At 38.3% G+C, this 22,115-nt stretch overlaps 1 protein-coding gene across 1 annotated transcript in view; it reads left to right on the top strand.

Annotated features, from left to right (window-relative positions):
- Positions 1 to 22,115, top strand: part of Arid2 (AT-rich interaction domain 2) — a 203,327-nt gene that overhangs the window by 7,655 nt on the left and 173,557 nt on the right. The window lies entirely within an intron of this gene.

Below are 22,115 nucleotides of genomic sequence, written 5' to 3'. Positions count from 1 at the left end.
TGAACTAGAAGCCCCCACACACAGGTCAATTCCTGTTGTCTAGCCAACTAAAGACTGCTGTTAAAAAGGAAAACTGTTTGTAGTGAAAATTTGATTTTTTAAAAATTTGTCTAAAAGTTTTCTTGGAGAAATGTGATTATTTGTTGTTTTCTACAATAGCAATTACATTGTTGAATTTGATGCTAATTCTGCTAAAAAACTTGTATTTGTTTCAGTTCTGTGACTTAGAAAACAAAAGTCACATCCTGAGTTTGGATATTAGAGAAAGCTGTTAGCAATAGATTCTGACTTAAGAGCCATGTTTTACTGAACTTAAAGGGAGCTGTTTGGATTAAAGATATCTTTAGTTTATGACTTGAAGTTATAAGTGCATTAAAAAGATTTTTTTGTGAAATTTATGTGTTGTGTGTGTTGGCATATGCTCGGACGGTAGAGGACGGCTTGCCAGTCAGTCCTTTTCACCGTGCAGGCCTTGGCAATCGAAGATCATTAGATCATTGGATTTGGTGGCTATAACTTGCTGAGCCATCCACATGCCTATTAGTGTATATTTCTATGAAAATAAAAAATACTGGCTTCTGAAAATAAATACATGTAACATTTTTGTTTCATTTATCCATAGTGGGACCAAAGAAATTGGCGGTTTCATTCAGACAGTGTACAAAAATGGATAGAGGGTGATCAGCTTTGGGTACCTCTCAGAGATTCATTTAGGAAATAAAACTTTTTGGTATCTTACAACAAAAAATTAAAAGCAAATTGTCACTCTCAGAATTAAGGTTCAGCTGCAATTGCCAATTAGGAAATATATTTTATGTATTTTCAGAACACACTTTAACTCTCTTACCTTCCCACTTGCTTTCTTGATAATAGACCTGTTTGATGTTTTACAAGCATCATCCTATATAACTCCGTTATTCACAGTTGCTAATATCTTTATATATATTTCATGTTTCACATGTGGTTAGATTTTGTTTCTATGAGTTTGCTTTATTCGGCTTCAGATTATCTGTTACTTAGATTGTTACGCTTTCCAAGAATTATGTTTAGAGACAGGGTCAGCTGTGTTTATTTGTTACAAAAACATAAGGACATTTCACTGGTCATGTGTAGTTTCTGCTTATACACTCTGTTATGAATTAATTCATTTCTACAAAATGTAGAATGTACTCTTTAGGTAATAACTGATAAAACTGTTGTTGGAATGAAAGCCTCTTGATATCTAGGAATAACTATTGCATTCAAGTTTTTGTGACAGACCTGTAGCCCTTTTAGTGAAGAATCAGTGTTTGCACGCCTCTGCCATCGACTGTGATAGCATGTTGCTGTGGGCCTGAAGAAGATGCTGGTTTTGATACACTGAATCTCCTAATAGTTCCCTCTCTTTTTTCCCCATTATGCCATTATTTGTTAAAATCATGGGATACTTTGTCCTTTGGAAGGTCCTAAATTCTGGAGTTGGTTATTTCCTTTTCTAAAGTCAGTTAGCTGGTTCTTATATCCCTTGTTATTCCTAAAACCAGTGAGTTTAAACTTGATAACATGCAGATTTAATATTTTCGGCATGCTCCATAAGTAGTGCTTTGCTTTCCATATCATGTAGGACTTGGTTGTTCCCCTTTATATTAAGATTGATCTGTTAAATTTATTTATCATTGTGTGTGTGTGCCATGGCACACACATGGAAGTAGGCTGAAGCTGTATTTTTAAAAAGAATGTCCCAGGTGATTGTTAGTATTCTGAAGTTTGAGAACAGTTTTGATCTAAGTACTTAAACGAAACTTAATTTCATTGCTGAGATAACTGGTTTAACTTCGCATCAGCATGTTGGCCAGGGTTACATCTAGAACAAAACCTCTAAGTGACATCTGGTCTAGGGGCACCTGCTAAAGCTGCACCTGTCATCTAAGCAGAGCTGAGACATCCACCCTGCACTTTGTCTTTGAGCTTCAGAGATGATACCAAAGAGCTCCATTTCACTTAGGGCAAAAAAACATAAAGTACTAACTCTAACTCATCCTAACTGCTTACTTAATTCGAATGTAAAAAGTGAACTAAAAAGTTTTCTTTCAGGTTTTTTTTTTTTTTTTTTTTCCAAATTAGAGAATTTTTGTTGTTGTTACTGCTGCTGCTTAATTTTTTGAGACAGATCTCCCCGTAGCCCCACTGGGATTAAAGGTGTGCCCCACCATGCCCAGCTAGGTATCCATATTTTTTGTGATGAGTGTCTGCCACTGAACCTGGAATTTAGGCTGATTGGCCAAAGAGCTTCAGGGATTTGCCCATCTCCACTCCGTCAGCACTAGGGTTACAGTTATATACCACATCCTGCTTTTTACTTGTGTGCTGGGGATCCAAGATATTCATGCCCTCATGCTTGCTTAACAAGCCCTTAACTAACTGAGCTGTCTCCCCAGTTTTAATGTTAATATTTTCATTTTTTAAAGCTTTTTCACATGTGAGATTTTATGTTATTTCAAAATTTAGAAACAGTTGTTATTTAACCTTAGAAAATAAAACAATTAGGAAATCCTTTACCACTCAGACTTTTATTTTAGACACTTGTGGGTTACTTTTAAGTAGTGGTGATTTGGGGTGGAGAGGGATTCAGGTTGTATCTAACTGCCAATCTTTTTTTTTTCCCTTCCATGTTAGGGATTGAACCTAAGTTGCACCTGCTAGGCAAGCACTCTACTAGTGACATCCCCAGCCTCAGCTCCTTTTACCTTCCCATTTCCTTCCTTGGTCCGATAGACCTGCTTTACATTTTACAAAGCATTATTGTGTGTGTGTGTGTGTGTGTGTGTGTGTGTGTGTGTGTGTGTGTGTGAGAGAGAGAGAGAGAGAGAGAGAGAGAGAGACTGATTCCCCGTAGCCCCAGCTGGCCTGGAACTCGATATGTAGATCTGCCTCTCTCTCCTCCCCCTGTGCTGGGATTAAAGGCCTATACCACCAAGCCAGCTCAAAGCATTATCTTATCTGTAATTCTCCATTATGTGCAGTAGCTACATAGGTACATTCTGTGTTCCAAATGTGTTCAAAATTTGTTGTTACCAGTAAATAATATTTTTATTTTGTGTGTATGCGTGTATTGACTACATGTATGTCAGTGCACCAGCGTTGTGTAATACTGTGGAGGTCAGAAGAGGGCATTGGTTCTTAGCCCATGGTTCTTAGAACCATGGTTCTTAGCCGCCATGTGGCTGCTAGGATTCAAACACTGAGAGCAGTCAGTGTTCTTAACCACTAAGCCATCTCTCAAGCCCCATCAGTAAATAATTTTTATTACCTCCAGTGAGGGGTACACTGAAGTTTTTGTTTTTGTTTTTGTTTTTTTTAATGAAGCAGAATCAATTTGTCAAATAGTCTTGCTTAGATGCATGTCTTATGAAGTATGGAAAATGCCTATAATTTGGGTTATCATTTCATTTTTAAAATTTTATGTGCATTAGTGTTTTGCCTGCATGCAAGTGCACTTGTGGCTTGCAGTACTTGGCAGAGGCCAGAACAGGTTTTGGATCCCCTGGAACTGGAGTTACAAACAGTTGTTAGCTACCATGTGGGTGCTAGGAATCGAAATGAGGTCCTCTGGAAGAGTGGCCAGTGCTCTTAGCCACTGAGCCATCTCTCCACCTCACTTCTTACTATATTTTATAAATGTTTTCTTATAATGTCCACTGGTCAGTTGCTTTATGCACAAAGATACTGTTTATTATATACTTATAACAGGTATCTTTTTTTTTTTTCTTGGTCTTTTTTTTGAGACAGGGTCTCCCTGTAGCTCCAGCTGTCCTGGAACTCACTATGTAGACCAGGCTGGTCTTGAACTCACACAGATCCACCTGCCTCTGCCTCCCAAGTGCTGGGATTAAAGGTGTGTGCCACCATACCTGGCTTAACAGGTATCTTTTATGATGAAGTCTTTTTGGGTCAAATTTTATTTTGTCCCACTGCTAACCCAGTAATTAAGTAAGGAAGATGTTAATATACATGAGAACGTAGGAAAAAAAATAGGATAAAGTAAGGATAGTTTGCTTAGTATGCATGAGGCCCTGGGTTCTATCTCTAACACCACAAAACAAATAGAAACATAAATGAATAATAAATCAGTACGTAAATATCAGAGACCATAAATTTAGGGCCCTTATTCTAGACATGCCCAACTCCTGGACTGTAGAGAAGAGGCCGAACTGCATTTGTCCACAATAATACCAGGGTTGGTTGTGCTTCCCATAATCGTTCAGATGAAGTAGCTTTCCGATGTGCTTATTCTTAAATTGAAGTTAGTACCTTTGTAGCCTCTTCCTTTTAGGGTGTTCTCAGATAATAGGTGACTAGTATCTGTAGCTTGGTGTTCTTTTTAGTTTACATCATTGAAGTGCCACATTTATGACCCTTTTCCAAGGAAACCGCACATTGCAATGTGTTATGCAGTCCAGTAATAAAAGTATGTATGACTTTAGGCTAGCTCAGCTGAGAAATGGTGAACTTACCACTTTTCTTGCTCTGCCACATTTTCTCTTTTAAATTATTTTCACTGTTTGTGAACTCTTCACTTTATCTCGGTTGACTAATTATTAGTCATATTTGTTTTATAATTTTCTTTTCATAAGTAAATATACATACGCGTATGTACAAATTTTGCTATTGTTACTATTACTGCTGCTTAATCGTTTGATATCTTTATAGAAATAGTGCCTTTGCTGTCACTTATTAGCATATGCTGCTTAAGAATAAAAGTTTCTTGGCTGGGATGGTGGCTCATGCCTATAATCCTAGCATTTGGGATGCTGAGGCAAGAGGATCGCCTGGAGTTTGAGGCTAGGAGTTTGAACTATACAATGAGTTCCAAGGCAGCATAATCTACTGAGTGAGATCCTGTTTCAAAAAAACCAAAAGGGCTAGAGAGATGTTCAGCCAGAAAAGTCCTTGCCTTGCAAGCACGAAGACTTGAGTTCATTCCCCAGATGTGGTGACTGCATGCTTGAAATCCCATTGATAGGGAGGCCAGGACTGAAGGATCCTGGGGCTCACTGGACAGCCAGTCTGGCCTAATTGGTAAGCTCCAGGGAAATGAGAGACACTTTCTTAGAAGGAGGTAGATGGTGTTCCTGAGGGTGACACCCAAAGTTGTTCTGTTTGTTTGTTTGGTCTTGAGACAGGGCCTCCCTGTAGCCCCAGCTGGCCTGGAACTCACTGTGTAGAACAGGCTGCCCTTGAACTCACAGAGATTTGCCTGCCTCTGCCTCCTGGGTGCTGGGACTAGAGGTGTGTGCCACCACACCTGGCCCAAAGTTGTTCTGTGGCGTGTGTGTGTGTATGTGTGTATGTATACATGCATGTGCACACACACACACACACTAAGAAAACTCCTTTTAACAGATTCACTTGTGTTATGCAATATGTAAGACTTAACTCTCCTAAGGAGGCCATCCCCTGTAGGTATATAACTTTTATGATATTACCATTTTAAGTGGTGCAGACCCAGCTGGGTGTAGTGGTGCGTGCCTATAATCCTAGCACTGTAGAGGATTACAAATTCAAGGCTAGTGTGGGCTACATAAGAAAATTCCAGGCCAGCCTGGGAAATATTGTGAGGTCCTGCTTCATATAAACCAATGAAAAACTGCAAACACCACCAACAGAAGTGCAGGCCGAATGTGTTATTAAGTCGTTTGTCTGATAATTTTTTCAGGGTCAGACTTAGGTTACGCGTTTTGGGCAGGAGGCACTAGATGTCCCTTGAACCCTTATTGCTGAAATTAATTCTGATTAAGGTGTCCTGTTTTCTCCACTGCATTTTCTTTTGTGATGAAGTAACCTGTGAGACGTGTTTTGAGACCATGAAAACATCTTGATTACTGGCATACTTTTACCTACCTGGTAGGTCTAGTGACCATTGAGGATTCTGGCTTCACTGTGATGAAGTTAGTGATACACAGTAAGGGCAGTCTTTATTTTTGAGATTTTTGTTTTTATTTCATACCATAAGCTAAAGTCTATTCTTGCACTTTGCTGCTTGGGTTTAACCAGCAGGAGCCCTTTCATGCTGGTGCCTTTGCTTTTTTTCTTTCTGTGTGTCCACATTATTTTTTTAACTCTTCCTTTCTGACAAAATATGATCAACCAGATTCAACTTAGTTTTACTTACTTAGCTCTAGAATCAGCTATTTTTTCTCTTAGAGGTTGCTAGTGTATAGTACTGTATAGAAGTCAAGATCTCTGTGATGGTTGTGGTCATTGCTATTAGGTTGTTTTTCCTTCCAGGCCCTTTCAGCAGGCAGAACTAGAACACACACATACACACACTCATGTGTGCATGACTATATAAATATATGTAATATATATATATATGTAAATAAATCCTGAAGTGATGATGTTATCATGATAACTCTAATTATGGTCCACATAAGTTTCTCCTTGATTTCTCTCTTTACCTGCAGTGGGAAACCCGTGATTTCTGTGGCTGTATATTTATCTTCCACTCTACCCATTATAACTCATGCACACACGCACGCACAGCCCTATCAGATAGAACTGTGTCTTTGTTTTCAATATGAGGGCATATCCTATTTCAACCAAAGATACATTGTCAGAGTATTGGGTTAAAAGGTTCACAATGAAGCTGAGTGGTTCAGTAGCACATGCTGGCAGCCCCAGCTATTTGGGAGGCTGAGGCAGTTTGGGTTACTTGAGTCTTGGATCATGGGCCAGCCTGGGCAACATAGAATCTTTTCTTTTTTAAAAATTTTATTGTTTTTATTTTATGTGTATGAGTGTATTGCTTGCATGTAGGTAAGTGCACCCATGTCGTGCAGTGTGCGTGGAGGTCAGAAGAGGCTGTCGGCTCCCCTGGGACTGGAGTTACCGACAGTTGTTAGCTGCCATGTGGATGCTGGGATTCGAACCTGGGTCTTCTGCAAGAACAACCAGTGTTCTTAACCGCTGAGCCATCTCTCCAGCCCCACAACATAGAATCTTTAAGTTAAAAAAAAAAAATTACAGTCATTGGAAGTTTTCCTGGGTGTTTAAAATTTGTGTTTCTACAGTTTTCTTCACCTTTGTGCTTTCCTCCTACCATTGCTATGACTTTTTTGTAAAATCCTAAGGTCAAGGTTTACGAGACACACTTGAGGGCTCCCTGTGCCTTGGATCTAATTCTTACTAATGCTTGATTGATAACTGGTTTCCTAAGGAGTTTCTGGTTATCTTTGTGTTTCTTTTTGCAAAAATAGGGCCATATGTATCTACATTTCTAGTTCTGCTTATACAAAGAAAACACCTTGGAATGTTGTAGAACCTCATTCTTTTCTCTCCTTTTTCTTTATTTAAATTTTTTATGTATATAAGTGTATTGCCTGCATGTATGTAAGTGTACTATGTGAAGGCCAGAAAGGTGTCATGTCCCCTGGAACTGGAGTTAACAGACAGTTGTTAGCTGCCATGTGGGTGATGGGAACTATACCTGGGTCCTCTGCAAGAGCAGCCAGTGCTCTTACCTGCTGAGCTATAGCTCCAGACCCTCTATCCTTGCTTATTAAACAAGTCCCTGATAGAGTGGTTCTTAGGTCATTTGCAGTATGCTAGGTAATAAAATTCCAACTGAGTCATCTTCTGTACATGCAATTTTATGGCAGACCTACTGATGAATTATTGTAGATGTGTCTTCAGAGTAGATGGCTGAAGTGGGGATTGAAGCAGAAGGAGGAAGAAGTTGATAGGTAGTTTTCTTAAATATTGCTACGTTCCCTATGAAATAGTAAACTTTATTTGCTTATTTTTGTCTTTTTGAGACAGGGTCTCCTTGTAACCCCAGCTGGCCTGGAACTTGATGTGTAGACCAGGCTGGCCTCAAACTCAGAGATCACCTGCCCTCTGCCTCCAGAGTGCTGGATTAAAGGCTTGTGCCACCACTCCTGGCAAAGAACTATTTTTTATTCTTACTAGCACTTTGTGAAAGTGCTGCTTCCTATTAGCCTTGAAGTATGTTGTTAAGCTTTTTAAGTTTCAGTTTATGAAATGGTATCTTGCTATATTTTAATTGTTGAGGCTTTAGAGCCTCTTTTAATATATGATAGTGCCCTTCTTATCTCTTGAAGGTTTTCTTTTGTGTTCCTTTGTTTTCCATGTGAATTTTAGTACCAATTTATTGTAGAAACCGGGAAGTTTCTTCTTTAGGCATTGTTATTTTTGCTGAAATTGGTATTGCAATTTTTCTATTTTACCTTTTATTTAAATTTTTTAAAATTAATTTTATGTGTAAGAGTGTTTTGCCTGCATGTATGTTAGTGCTCCACATGGGTGCAATGCCCAGAGGAGCCAGAGGAGGGCATCGAATTCCCCTGGAATTGGAGTTTTTAGCTGTCTTGTGGGTGCTGGGAACTGAACCCCGGGTCCTCTGCAAGAGCAGCCAGTGCTGTTGACCACTGAGCCATCTCTGTAGCCCTTTTAAATGGTTATTGCTTATTTATAAAGAAGTTATTGATTCTTTTTTATATATACTAATATCCTGCCTTACTGAATATCAGTTTTAAGGGTTTAGTTTCATCCTTGATTGTTTTTTTCCCTAGGATTTTCTATACATATTGCATGCCTTATGTAAATACGTTTTTCTGATTTTTATGTCTGATTTCTTCTGTCTAATTGACTTGGCTAGTATTGCTGTGCAGTGTTGAATATTTAGGGAAATGGCAGAATCTTCCTTGCCTAAATGTCAAAGTTATGTCTAGCATTTATTTCATCATTGAGTAAGATACTGACTGCTGTGTGTTCTTGATGCAGTCCTAATGTAATAATCCTGTGCCATAGGAAAGTGCTCCCATATCTGCTTATAGTGAGCAACAGTGTTCAATTTAGAAGTCAGATTTAGTGATATATTCTATTTGTTTTATCTGCTACAGTTTGGTTTTACTTTTTTTCAATCTGTTGTTGGAGCTGGGGAATTGGCTCAGTGGGTAAAGTACTTGCAATGCAAGCATAAGGACCTGAGTTCAGATCCCTAGCTCCTACTAAAAGTCAGGCTCGGTGGTATGTACTTAGAAACCCATTATGGGAGGGGTGGGGTGGAGGGTTTAGTCTAGTCAAAAATGACGATCTCTAGGTTCCTTGAGAAACCTTGTCTCAATAACTAAAGATCAGCTGAGGTAGACACCTGACCTCTTACCTACACACATGCGCGCGCGCACACACACACACACACACACACAAATCTGTGGTCATTGCCTTATTATCTATTAAGGCGAAAAGTTGATGAATAATATATATGTATTATATATTATGTATATAAAAATTCCATTTGTAACTTATATTTGAATTTTACATGTTTTTCATATTCCAAGAATTTAGATGTAATTAAAAATAAGCTACAGTGCTAAATGGTAACTTTGGAGAAACTCTCCATTCTATCCACTGAGAATTCTTCAAGGTTAGGAATATAACTTATTTGGTGGACACTTGCTGGGCATGGCCTCCTAGGTTTAATTTCTAACTGGGAAACAACAAAAACCAACCCAAAACAAACAAGAATTCTTCAGTGTTCTCATCTTTCCTGGCTATCGCCATACTCAATGTATAAAGTAAGGCGATAATTTAAATCATTGCATGACATTTATAGTCTAAAAGTAAAGAGTAACTGCTTTGTTTTAAAAGTTTTCATTATAGTTATCTACTTTGTAGAAAAGAAAAGCAATTTTTCCTGTCAGTCATAGATACATGTTTGAGTGCATCGTTAGATCTATCTTCACTAAATTAAATGTTGCTGTTTACTGTATATATTTGGACCTCACAGTTAGGCCTAATTCAGTTATTTAAAAATCGTGCTGGTTTTGAGAGTTGCTTATGACACTCCTTCTTTATCCTTGTCTTTATAAACCGTGTGCAGGATGTATGCAGGGTATGGTACTCTTTATCACTTAAAACAAATTACTTGTTAATTTCTTGGTCAGTTCATCATAACTGAAGTTACAGGAATTTGATAACTTAAAGGGCTAAGCTGAAATGGATATTAGATGTTGTGCACACATTTAGAAATTTATTTTTTATTTGTATGAATGTATTGCCTACATGTAGGTAGGTGCACCCGTGTTTTGCAATGCCTGTGGATGTCAGAGAGGGCATTGATCCCCTGGAACTGGAGTTATGAATGGTTGTTAGCTACCATGTTGGTGCTGGGAATTGAACCTGGGTCCTCTGGAAGAACAGCCAGTGCTTTTAACCACTGAGCTATCTCTCAGCACATTTAAATTTTATAGAGCCTTAGTTGAATAGCCTATAGAGCCTGAAATTTTAGGTTCCTATAGATAGAAGCAAGATGTAGATATCTGCAATTGAGTATGGCTGCCAAGTCTGTTCTGGAAAAGATTTTAAGAAGATCGTCTAGGCCCAGACCGTAGTATGCCTGCATCAGGTTAACTGCTTAGAGCACTACTACTGAGTAATGGACAAGTAGCAGCAGTTCAGAACTGGTCACTCCTTTTTTAAAAGGAGTAATGGAAGAAGGTTGTTAGAGGATTTGTTTTAGAAACATGACCTTTATGTTGACCTTAAGATAATTTCAGTGGCTTAGGGCTGTGAGGCATAGGTATTAATTTGTTGGCCATTGAACTCGATAAATTATTTTAACATTTGTATGCAAGTCTTTCTGTGTTCGAGCTGAAAGATTTTGTTTATAACATGGTTATATTATTGGTGAGCCTATAGCGAAACATCGTAATCACTGGAGAGAGCCTTTTACTGTATAGATACTTATTTTAAATGTTTTGCTTAGAAAAACGTAAACTTACATATTTGATTAAGCTGGCCACTAGTTCTTTTAATCGTTTTTAATAACCAAGGATAATAATTTTTCAGTTGACATTATTTTTTTAGATAGACACCTCTACTGGAAGCGTGAAGCAATAGATGGGTCTTATTGTATATTTTAGTATAGTAAAACAAAGGGATGATGGAAAGGTCTATTTTAAAAAGTCAGTGTAAGTAGTAGAGTTCTTTTAAAAGTTTAACTTTTTAATAGCATACTTCTGGCTTATGACATCGTAGCTAACATTAAAAAGGCAGAGTATTGTTCTGTTAGTGGACATGGTGAATTTTCCCCGTGTGAAGCACTACACTGAGTGGCTTCTCTTAACTCATTTCTTCTTCATACCTCCCTTTCACACAAATACTCTTATTTGGTGTTGTAAATTAGAAAACAGGGCAAAGAAGTTTAAGAACTTTGTCCAAGGTCACACAGTAAATTGAACCTGGACCGTCTGGCTTTTTAAAAAAGGCATTCTAAGGTTGGGAGATGGCTCTGTAGAAAAGTGCTTGCTGTGCAAGTGTGAGAACCTGAGTGCGAATCCCCAGAACCCATGGAAAAGCCAGATGTGTAGCATGAGTGCAGTCCTGATACCTGGACTGGGAGGTGGGAGGCAGAAACAGGAGAATCCCTAGGGGGTGTGTGGGCTAGCCAGCCTGGGTAGAAAGTGGAAACCCATGAAGACCTGTGCCAAGATGGAACGTCCATACCTGAAGTTCTTGCTTGCATGCACACATGAACACAAACACACACACACACAACAGAGATTCAGTAGTGATGTCTACCAAGTACTCATCATCATCATTATTAAAAACTGACTTTAGGCCGGGTGTGGTAGCGCACGCCTTTAATCCCAGCACTCGGGTGGTAGAGGCAGGCAGATCTCTGAGCTCAAGGCCAACCTGGTCTACATAGTTCCAGGACAGCTGGGGCTACAGGGAGACCCTGTCTCAAAAAAACCAACCCCCCCCCAAAACCTGACTTTAGTTTTTATTTTTAAATCCTTTAATGCATCTTTTTGTAGTAAAATTTGTTCATTGCAGAATAGTTGACTTATAAATTTTTATGTTTATTAGATTTCTACAATAGCCCTACAAGATAGGACTTATCCTGTTTTATAGCCTGGGGTGGGGTGGGGGGGAACTCTTAAAAAATTGAGATAGGGCTGAAGAGATGGCTCAGTAGTTAAGAGCACTGACTCCTCTTGCAGAGGACCCAGGTTTGGTACCCAGTATCCACATCGTGGCTAACAACAGTCTGTAACTCTAGTTCCAGGCGATCCAACAACCTCTTCTGACCTCCGTGGACATTGCATCACATGGGCGCATTTATACACATGTGGGTTATACACTCATACACATAAAAATAAAATAAAAAATTGAGATAGACCCTCACTGTTTAGCCGAGGCTAGACTGGCTAGACTGGAACTCTAGATCCTTCTGCCTCCCAAGCACTGGGGTTGCAGGTGGTTGCCACTATGCCTGGCAAGGACAAAAGCTTTTAAGTACAACTTGTAATGTTAGGATTAAGGTTTAGCTTCATGAGTTATAATAACCTACTGCATTTACTACTATCAAAGTCTTATAGAGACAAGAAGGTTTTACAAATAAAAATATTTATACAATCTTTAAAGCCCCTAGTTACTCCCTGATACATTGTAGCTGAACTGTGTTAGAATATACTGCCACAGGGCTGGAGAGATAGCACAGTGGTTAAGAATACTGGCTGTACTTGCAGAAGACCAGGGTTCGAATCCCAGCACCCACATGCTGGGTAACAACCATCTGTAATTGCAGTTTCAGGGGATCTGACACCTTCTTCTGGCCTCCTTGACATTTCATGACACAGGTGCACTTACATACACACAGGCATAACATTCATACATAAAAAATGAGAATAAAAATAAAAAAAAGAGAATATCCTGCCACTAGCCAGTTTCTTGTAGACTAATTATTTGTGGTGGTCTTTAACAAATGGGAAATCTAATTTGGGATATTCTGAAAGAATTCAAAATTTATAAAATACAGAATTAGTAGTATAATGTTTTATTTAGTGATCTGGCCCTAAGATTAACCTTTTTCTTAGGTGGTTTTAAAATGAAACAAGCACCAAGATTCAGTTCTAGCTACAGAATATATACTAATGTCTGTGATAAATGTGGCACTTTGTATGATTTGCTTTCTTAATTTTCCCTATCTGTCTCTCATGCACGTATGTATGTATAGAGTCTCATGTAGCCCAGGCTGGCCTTGAACTCTGTATGTTGCTAAGGATGACATTGCACTCCTGATCTGTGCTACCTCTAGGAGCACCTTTGGGAGTGCATGCCCACCACGCCCAGTTTATGGGAATGGAGCTTGAACTCAGGACATTATGCATGCTGGATGAGCACTCTACTCACTGAGCTACAATCCTAGCCTTTCAAATATATTTAAGTAAACCATATACTAATGTCTCCCTTCCTCTGTTTACAAGCTACAATATGAGAATACAGTTTTATGTAGAATGATTTTTGGCACATAGCAGTTTTTCTGAAGTAATTACTTCCAGAAGAAATGGCTACTAGAAATGACATGACAACTTGGGAAGCATTTCATGAGTTGGACTGTAATAGATGTTACATACTAGACATTTACTCTTTGCCTGGCATGGTGGTTCCTATGCTTTTGTGCCTTATTCTGATTCCTAACACTGTCCTACAAGGTCGATATCTGTTATCATTTTTATAATAAGGAAACTAAAATTTAGACGAGATTCAGTAATTTGCCCAAGGTCACACAAAAACACAAAAGTAAAGCAGTGGGCTGGTCTCCTGTTTTCAGGGACCAAAACTTTTTTTAATTTTTAAGCTTTATTGTTACTAGTTTTAATCGTGTGTGTGTGTGTGTGTGTGTGTGTGTGTGTGTGTGTGTTGTGCGGGTATGTGCACTTGAGACACCAGAATGCATGTGAGGCATCTGATCCTCTTGGAACTGGACTTACAGGTGTTAACGACGAGCTGTCTGATGTGGGTGTTGGAATGTGAATTGAGGTATTCAGAATGAGTAGTACCTGCTCTTAGCCACTGAACCATTTCTCCACCCCTTGGAGCAGACTTTTAACTACTATGCAGAATATTGCTCTTTATTTAATCATCGAATAAATGACAACTCAACTAATGGAGAAAAAGCAGAGACCCTACTGTGCAGAAACTAAGATTTTAGTAGGAGAGACAGAGAGCCAGTTTATGTCACAGGCCAGACACTTCTGTGAACATATTATCAGTGATGACAGTAGAGAATAAGCTAATGAAAAGAAGACAAAATAAAAACAAATAAGTAAAACAGCATCTTAATATCACAAGGAGTAAAATTAAGCAGAGAAAGAGGCTTCGGATGGGAGAGTTGCATCTTTTTGTTTGTTTTCCTTATGGTCATTTTGACACAGGGTCTCCCTGTAGCCCCAGCTGTCCTGAACTCACTATGTAGACCAGGCTGACCTCGAACTCACAGAGATCCTCTGCCTCCGGAGTGCTGGGCTGGGGCTAAAGGCATGTACCACCATGCAGGGCTGCCACAGTTTCATCTTTAGGCAGGAAAAAGCCTTATCAGGGGAGACATTTGAATAAAGACAAGATAAAGGAGCAGTCCAGGTAGATACTTGGGTTAGAAATTGAACGAACAGCAAGAGGCATGCCTGGGATGTTCAAGGAACAGTTAAGGAAGCCAGTATGGCTAGAGGTCATGAATGAAGAGAAGTTGGAGATGATTGGATCAGAGAAATGTGGTGCCTGTTATAGGACTTTGTAAACATCTCTGACTTTTACTAAAGTCTTAGGGGAATTTTGAGTAGTGATTAGCTGGATTTCTTAGGGTGCTTTGTGTTGTATAAATGAAGGGGTAGAGGTAGAGTCAAGACTAGAAGCAAGGAAGCCTGATAGAGGTGAAATCATCCAGGTTTGTACTGTTTGCTCTTTCCAATTCTTTGGTCATAGATACTACATAGATACTGTTTTGAGGCATAGTGAATAGACAGTATTGGTAGAATTAAAGTACTCTGAACCCCAGCCATGCTGATCTATTTATAGTTCTCTAAACACACCAAGTTTGTCTCTTTTCTCTGCCTTTTCGTGTGCTGTTTTCTCAGCCTGGAATTTCTTTCCCTTCTTTGCCTGAGGTACTCCTACCCATCTTTAAAACTTACATGTCATCTTTTTTATGGAGCCTTTTCTTATCTCTCCCAGCAATGTGAAGCATCCTTCTTTGCATTCAGTGCCACCTTGCCTTTTTCTTAAACCTGTACTGTAGAGATACTGCTATTAGCAACTTTTTTCTTACCTACTGAGCCTAGAGACATAAGGACTACGTTTTATGTATTTCTGTAGCCCCCAAATATTAACACAATACTGATTAGGACAGGAGTTACTTAGTATGTGTCTAATGGAGTAAAAAACTGAATGATTGAAAAGTCACTGGTGTTGAAAAAAGGAAAGGGGAATCACTTCTGTCTCAGAGTAGAGGGAGCTTAGGGATGAGCCATGAGCTTGGCTTGCTGTTGGAAGCCTACTCGGATTCGGGTAAGAAAAAGAAAAAAGGTAGATGGAATATTTTTAAATATAAGGAAAGGAGAAAGTGAGGTTGTGCCCCCTGTGTTTAATGGTATAAATGAAACTGGTTGTAGGCTTTGAGCATGTGATATGTGCAATGGAAGACCAGCTCTAGAGATTGGTACCAGTTGGTAAAAGCTTTTGAAAAACCAGGTCAAGGTTTTCATACACACACACACACACACACACAGGTTTGTGTGAATATGAGGTGTGAGGTTATACTGTTTGTTCTTTAGAAAAACAATGTCTGGAGGAAAATTATATTTTGGAACATAATCTTACATGGGATAGGTTTGTGATAAGGACAAAGTAGTAGTGCATAAGCCTTCATAGTTTAGTAAGAAAACGGCATACTATTTTTACTGTTACTAAGTATAAGTTACCACGCACGTTACTACAAATTAGACAGGAAAGTCATTCAGGAAGTACTTTACATCTCTTAATGTCTTTATGGGTACCAGAAACATCAGTTGTCGTTAGACTGTCAATTTATAAAAGCACAGGTTAATAAAACTTCTACTTATAGGGAATTAAATAAACCGTCTTTTCTGTGCTGTTTATTTCTGTGTAGGTTTATCACCAGAAGTTCCCAGTCATATAAAATTATAGGTAAATTCCCTTCTGTCTGTACTAGAAGGAGCGTCTTACAACTTCATCAAGTTCACTTTTGTTTATTTAAACAAGCTGTGGAACTCAATCCTTCATTTTGAATCATTTAGCAATCCTTTGTTCTATTTTCTTCTAAAACTATATGAGATAGTGGGGATAATTATATGTACTTGTGAGAAAACAGCCTGTGAAGATAGATGTATGTATTTGATAGATTTAGATTTAAATTTTTTATTTTGATTTATTTTTATTGAGTATTTTGCCTGCATGTATGTAAGTGCACACATATTATGCAATGCCTGTGGAGGCCAGAAGAGGGCTTCAAATCCCTTGGAACTGGAGTTATGGATGGTTGTTAGCCACCATATGGGTGCTGGGAACTAAATCCAGGTCTTTTGCAAGAAGAGTCAGTGCTCTTAACTGCTGCGCCATCTTTCCACCTTATATTTTTTACAATGTGTTTTTTAACCTTGGATGTTCTTGGACACACATTTGTGTAACTAATGCAGGTAGTTAGGAAAAAGCAATTGCCTTAGGAAACTGCTGTGGATAAGAATAGTCTTGTGAGATGTATATAGGATTGTATCTCATGAAAATTCTTCTGGAAGGGCTCTACTACTGATAATCTTAATTTAACATTAAACTTATTTGATTTGGTGTTGAACATGTCTGTGTTTTCTTCACTCACCAGTGATTTCTAAAAAATGATCAACTAGGTTCTTAGGACTAGTGAAAATTGATTTTACTCTAACTCCAATTAATATAGGAAGAAATATGTATTTGGGAGCGTTACAAGCACAGAAAAAAGAGGGCACAAACATTGATAATGACAGCCCAACACTTAGAATGAAGTTAAATTTTCCCCAGCTTCTTTACCTGCAGCACCTAAGGCACTGGTTTGCTTTTCCTTGTAGAGTAGTTTTCACATGCCTAAAATGTGAAGCTTTATGTTCAAAGCAGATTCAGTAATGTGATCTGTCCTCTGTCTATGATCTGTCCATGGATTGAATGAACCACATGTAGGAAATATTTAAGAAAAGAAATGTATCTGTATTGATCATGTACATTCTCTTCCCTTTAACCATTATTCCCTGAAAAATACAGTATGATAAACTGTTTATATAGGATTTGTGTTAGAGGTAGTCTAAAGGTGAGCTAAAGTGTATACAGGGGTTTGCTTAGGTTATATGACAATATAGTGCAAAGGACTTGAACATTTGCGGATTTTCAGGTCCTCGGGATGTCGTGGAAACAGTCCAGCATGGATACTAGAGGAGTAACTGAAGTTTTCTTGCTATTCAACAAGCTGCAGCCTGAATGAAGTGAGGGGGGGCGTCTTCAGTTTATTGTTTTTCCTGAATCATGACAAGGAAAATATATTTAAACTCTACTGAAATAGCAGATCCCCTCTCATTGCACCATTTGGAATGACTGACTGGATTGGTTGTCTCCACAAAGATCCTTAGGTCTTTCAAACTATTCATTAGTTAGACTATAGAAAAAAACGTTATGTGCTCAATTGCAATTTGGAAACTTTGTTATGTGAGTTAAACATGGTTCCTTTGTGCATCATGTCTTGAAACTGATAAGCTTGGAATGTATCTTGTGGCTGTCCATATTTGAGTACATGCTATCCAGTCTTATTCTTGAACTGATGGGTCAGCCAGGTGGTTGCTTCTACCGTCCATCAGTCCACTAGAACTTCTTTCCCTCCAGTATTTTCCTACTATGCTTACTTCGCAAAGTTTTTCTAATTCCCGCTTTAAATGAACATGCAAAGATCACAAAAGCCAGATTGTCATTTAGCAATTCCTTGTGAAGAACTATCTCTAGGAACAAAAATGACTCTTCAAGACAATATAAAATTGTTTCTCTGGAATCTAAATAAACCAGAAGTGAATACTGCTTCATGACATAAAACATACTCCTTTCTTGAGAAAAACATAAATAATTGGTTTAGAAAGTTACATGGAAAAAGGACCATTGAGAATATGTTATTAAGTCAGGGTAGATTTAGTTCAACATTATATGCTCTAATACCTTATAAGAGAACAACTGATCTAAAACTGAAGTAGAATACTTGGTTCATTCCTGTTCACAGACATTAAGTAACAATGGCTTAGGAACAGCAAAGTTTGTTTCTTTGATTTAACAGTCCAAGCATAAATTGTCTCAGACCTACACCATAGCTCTGAGGAGCCTTTGGGACTTGTTCTTCTCTACCCTCTATACATGGCGTATATCTCCTGATGTTCGTATTTGATCCACAACCTGCAGTCACATCCTGCTTCCAGCCAGCAGGGCAGAGTAAGAGAGAAAAGGTACTCTTCCCATTTTAAGGACATAGCCTGACAGTTGTACATACCTTTAACTATTCACCTACCACCAGATAAAAACCTCATCACATGCCACATGTGGAGACTCGGACTCGAAGTCTGAGGTTTCATAGAACATTTATAAAAATTAATCATTTAGGAGCTAGAGAGATGGCTCAGTGGTTAAGAACACTGGTGGTTCTTGCAGAAGACCTGGGTTTGAATCCCAGCACCCACATGGCAGCTAACAACTGTCCGTAACTCCAGTTCCAGGGTATCTGAAGCCTCTTCTGTCCTCTGCGGGCATTGCACAACATGGGTGCACTTACCTACATGCAGGCAATACATGCATACACATAAAATAAAAATAATGAAATAAATATTTTTTTAAAAATTAATCGTTTAATAAGCCACAAGGGACCTCTCAAAAGCCACATGTAGATATGTCCACTGAAATTTCTGTCATGTTAGAAGAGGACATATGTATTTCATGTATACGTATATGCCTTGTATATGATATATACAGTATGAGTTTATGTGCAAGCTGCCAGTTTTTATCATTATGTATTTTCCAAGTACTGATGTACATTCTGAGTTATCACAAAGGAATGAATTGTGTGTAGTAGAAAGTCTGTTAAATGTATATAATTAGTATATTCTAATTCTTTGTAAATGAGCTGCACTTAAAATTTTAGTGTATGAAATACTCAGTTTCCCCAAGATGCCTAAACATGTATTGTTTCTAAATGAGTGTATGTGTGTTAAATATGAGACTATAGCGAAATAAAATTATTTGATGGGCAGATAGTTGTATAGACTATCAAAAACAAATATAACAAAGTAAAATTAGGTAGTGTTTTTTGTTTTTGTTTTTTTAAATGGGTACTTTTGCTTTTAAATGGGTGTTTTTGATTCCATGAAAGGGAATAAAAATGAATTAATGATACATTGGACCACTTAATTGCAATATAATGCAGAGCTTTTAGATCTTGTCTCTAGTTTTGAAGTAATATACATATATACTTCAAATATATATTCATTTTTATAGATTTCATGTTTTATATGAAATTTAGTGTCATAAATTTTATATTGAGTTGTAACTAAAGCAGTTGACTATAAAAGAATTTAAGCTGCCCTTTTGAGAGGCTGTCCTGTACATCCCAGGCAAGCCTTAAAGTAGTGGTACTTTGTTCTGCTTCTACCTCTTAAGTGCTGGGATTACAGGTGTAAGTCACCAAGTCCAGCTTTACATTTCAAAACATTTATACTTGAGTTTTTTTTTTAATAGTATTTTATGCGTATGAATGTATATTGCCTGCATATATGTAAGTGTACCCATGTTGTACAATGGCTGCAGAGGTCAAAAGAGGGCATTGGAGTCCCCTGACTGGAGGGCATGGTTGCTAGTTGCCATGTGGGTGCTGGGAATTGAACCCAGGTCCTCTGCAAGATCAGCCATTGCTCTTGACCACTGAGCCATCTTTTCAGCCCCTGGAGGAGTTTTATAGTTTAACAAATGCTTTTCATGTATATGTTTTTGATAGAATACCATTTTTTAAATGTATGTATTTCATTAAAGAAATTTCTCTTTAAGACTTAGCCGCAATTCACATATTTTGACATCTATTTTGTTTGACATTCAGATCTAAGTATTATATTTAACATTTCTTTTTTTTTTGAAATCCATGATTAATTTCCAGGTACAAAATTTTTTAAAGTTACTTGTTTTATATTTTAAAGAGATGGTATATCATGACAATCTAAGCTGGCTTTTAAAACTCCTCGGCTGCCATGTGTGGTGGCGCACGCCTGTAGTCCCAGCACTCGGGAGGCAGAGGCTACAAGGCCAGCCTGGTCTACATAGTTAGTTCCAGGACAGCTGGGGCTTACAGGGAGACCCTACTTCAAAAAGACCAAAAAAAAAAAAAAAAAAAAAAACCTCCTAGGTTAAGCCATGCTCCTGCTTCAGCTTCCCAGATAACTAGTATGTAGGTACACACCACTGTGCTTGGTACTGGTTACTGATTTAAATTCCATTGTTGTTCATTTTGTGAACATGGTCTTTGCTTTGTTGATTTTTATGAGATGTATGTTGAAGTCTATTATTTTTCTTTTTCTTTTTTTATGATTTAAACCTTGGACATTCTACATACTGGGCAAGCACTGTTCCTTGAGGATGCTTTCCATTCTCCATCTTCTTGTTTCATGCAGGGCCTATTAGTGGACCTGGAAGTGGCAGTTTTAGCTAGATTGGCTGGTCAGAGAGTCCCTGGGATTGGTCAGCATCTCCTGTCACCACCCTCCAGAGCTGGGGTTATAAGCACACACTGCCACTCTAAAGTTTTTTACATGGGTCCAGGAGATCCAAACTCAGGTCTTCATGTTTATATACAATTTACCCAGTGAACAATGTCTTCAGCCCTTTGTTTTGGGGCAGGGTCTCACTTATTCCAAACTGGCCTTGAATTCTCTATGTAGTTAAGGACAACCTTGAACTTCTGGTCCTCCTGCCTCCAAATCCCAAGTGCAGAGATTACAGATGCATGCTACCATGCCCAATGTATGTAGTTCTGGGACTCAAACCCAAGGCCCTATGTTTGCTAGGCAAGTACTCTACATACTGACCCACAACCCCAGTCTATAAGTCATTCTTATATTATCTTTTTATTCCTCTCCAGTGGTGTTTAGAGCATTTCCTGGATTCAGTCTTAAATACTACTAAATTGTTCTTCTTCTCTGTCCATTCTGTAATTCAGACCATTTTTAAGGTACTTTATTTTCATGATTTCACACACACACACACACACACACACACACACACACACACACACACAGGCACGTGCACGCACATATGTCATATATGTAATAATATATAACTGTAATACTCATTTACAGCTACTATATTATTTTTGTTTGCTTTTTTCTTTTTGTTGTTTTCTTTAATATATTAAGGAGAAAGTGAGACAGGGTCTCGCTGTGTAACCCTGACTGGCCTGAAATTCACCATGTAGACCAGGCTGGCCTGGAACTCACAGAGATGCACCTGCTTCTGCCTCTTGAGTGCTGGGGTAATGTGCTAGCTCCTCCCTTTTTTCTTCACTCCATTCCTTACTCCTTCTTTATGTTTCTAATATTTCCTGTATTTCTCTAAGGCTATCATAATTTTTTAAAAATATTTTCTCTTTTCTGGTTCTTGAATGAGATTATTTCTTGTGTATTTGTGTACATATGTATGTTTGTCTTATTAATGCATCTCAAATAAGTTTTTCTTCTCTATTTGTTAAAAATCTTTTAATCTTGGGGTGGTCGTACATTTGGAGAGTGAGAGTGATACAGACTCAGCTGTCCTTGAGCTTGCCTCTGCTGGGCAGTTTGCCCACTCGAAGCTGTTTCTTAGGGACACTTTTCTGTAGTCATTAAAACAGGTAGGACATCTTCTTTCTTGTGTTCGCAGTCCTGCTGTCAGGCTGTTGCTGCTGTTTTCTGTTCTGTGTGGTATATGCTAAGGTAGTGGCAACATAGTCAGTGGTCTGCATATGAAAGCCTAGCTTAATTAAAGGGCATGTAATGAGAATGCCTCAGCTCATTGTCCCTGTCAGTGAACTGTGGCTTTCGTGTGCTCTATCTCCGTATGTGTGCTCTATTTTTTTTCTTTCCTTAAGTGAGAACCAATAATGCTACGGTGTCATTCTCTGTAATAGGTTTTGCAGGAAGGAGCTTACTACCAGCAGATGGTGCTGGTCTTTTACCTTTTCAGGATCCAAAATCCTTATATTACTTTTATAGTTAGTGGCTGTAAATGATTATTAC

This window comes from Nannospalax galili, unplaced genomic scaffold (genome assembly GCF_000622305.1).
Source record: "Nannospalax galili isolate Female #2095 unplaced genomic scaffold, S.galili_v1.0 scaffold841, whole genome shotgun sequence".
NCBI classification, from domain to species: Eukaryota; Metazoa; Chordata; class Mammalia; order Rodentia; family Spalacidae; genus Nannospalax; species Nannospalax galili.
Note: the sequence above shows the minus strand (reverse complement) of the source record. Positions and strands in the feature narration are given on the sequence as shown.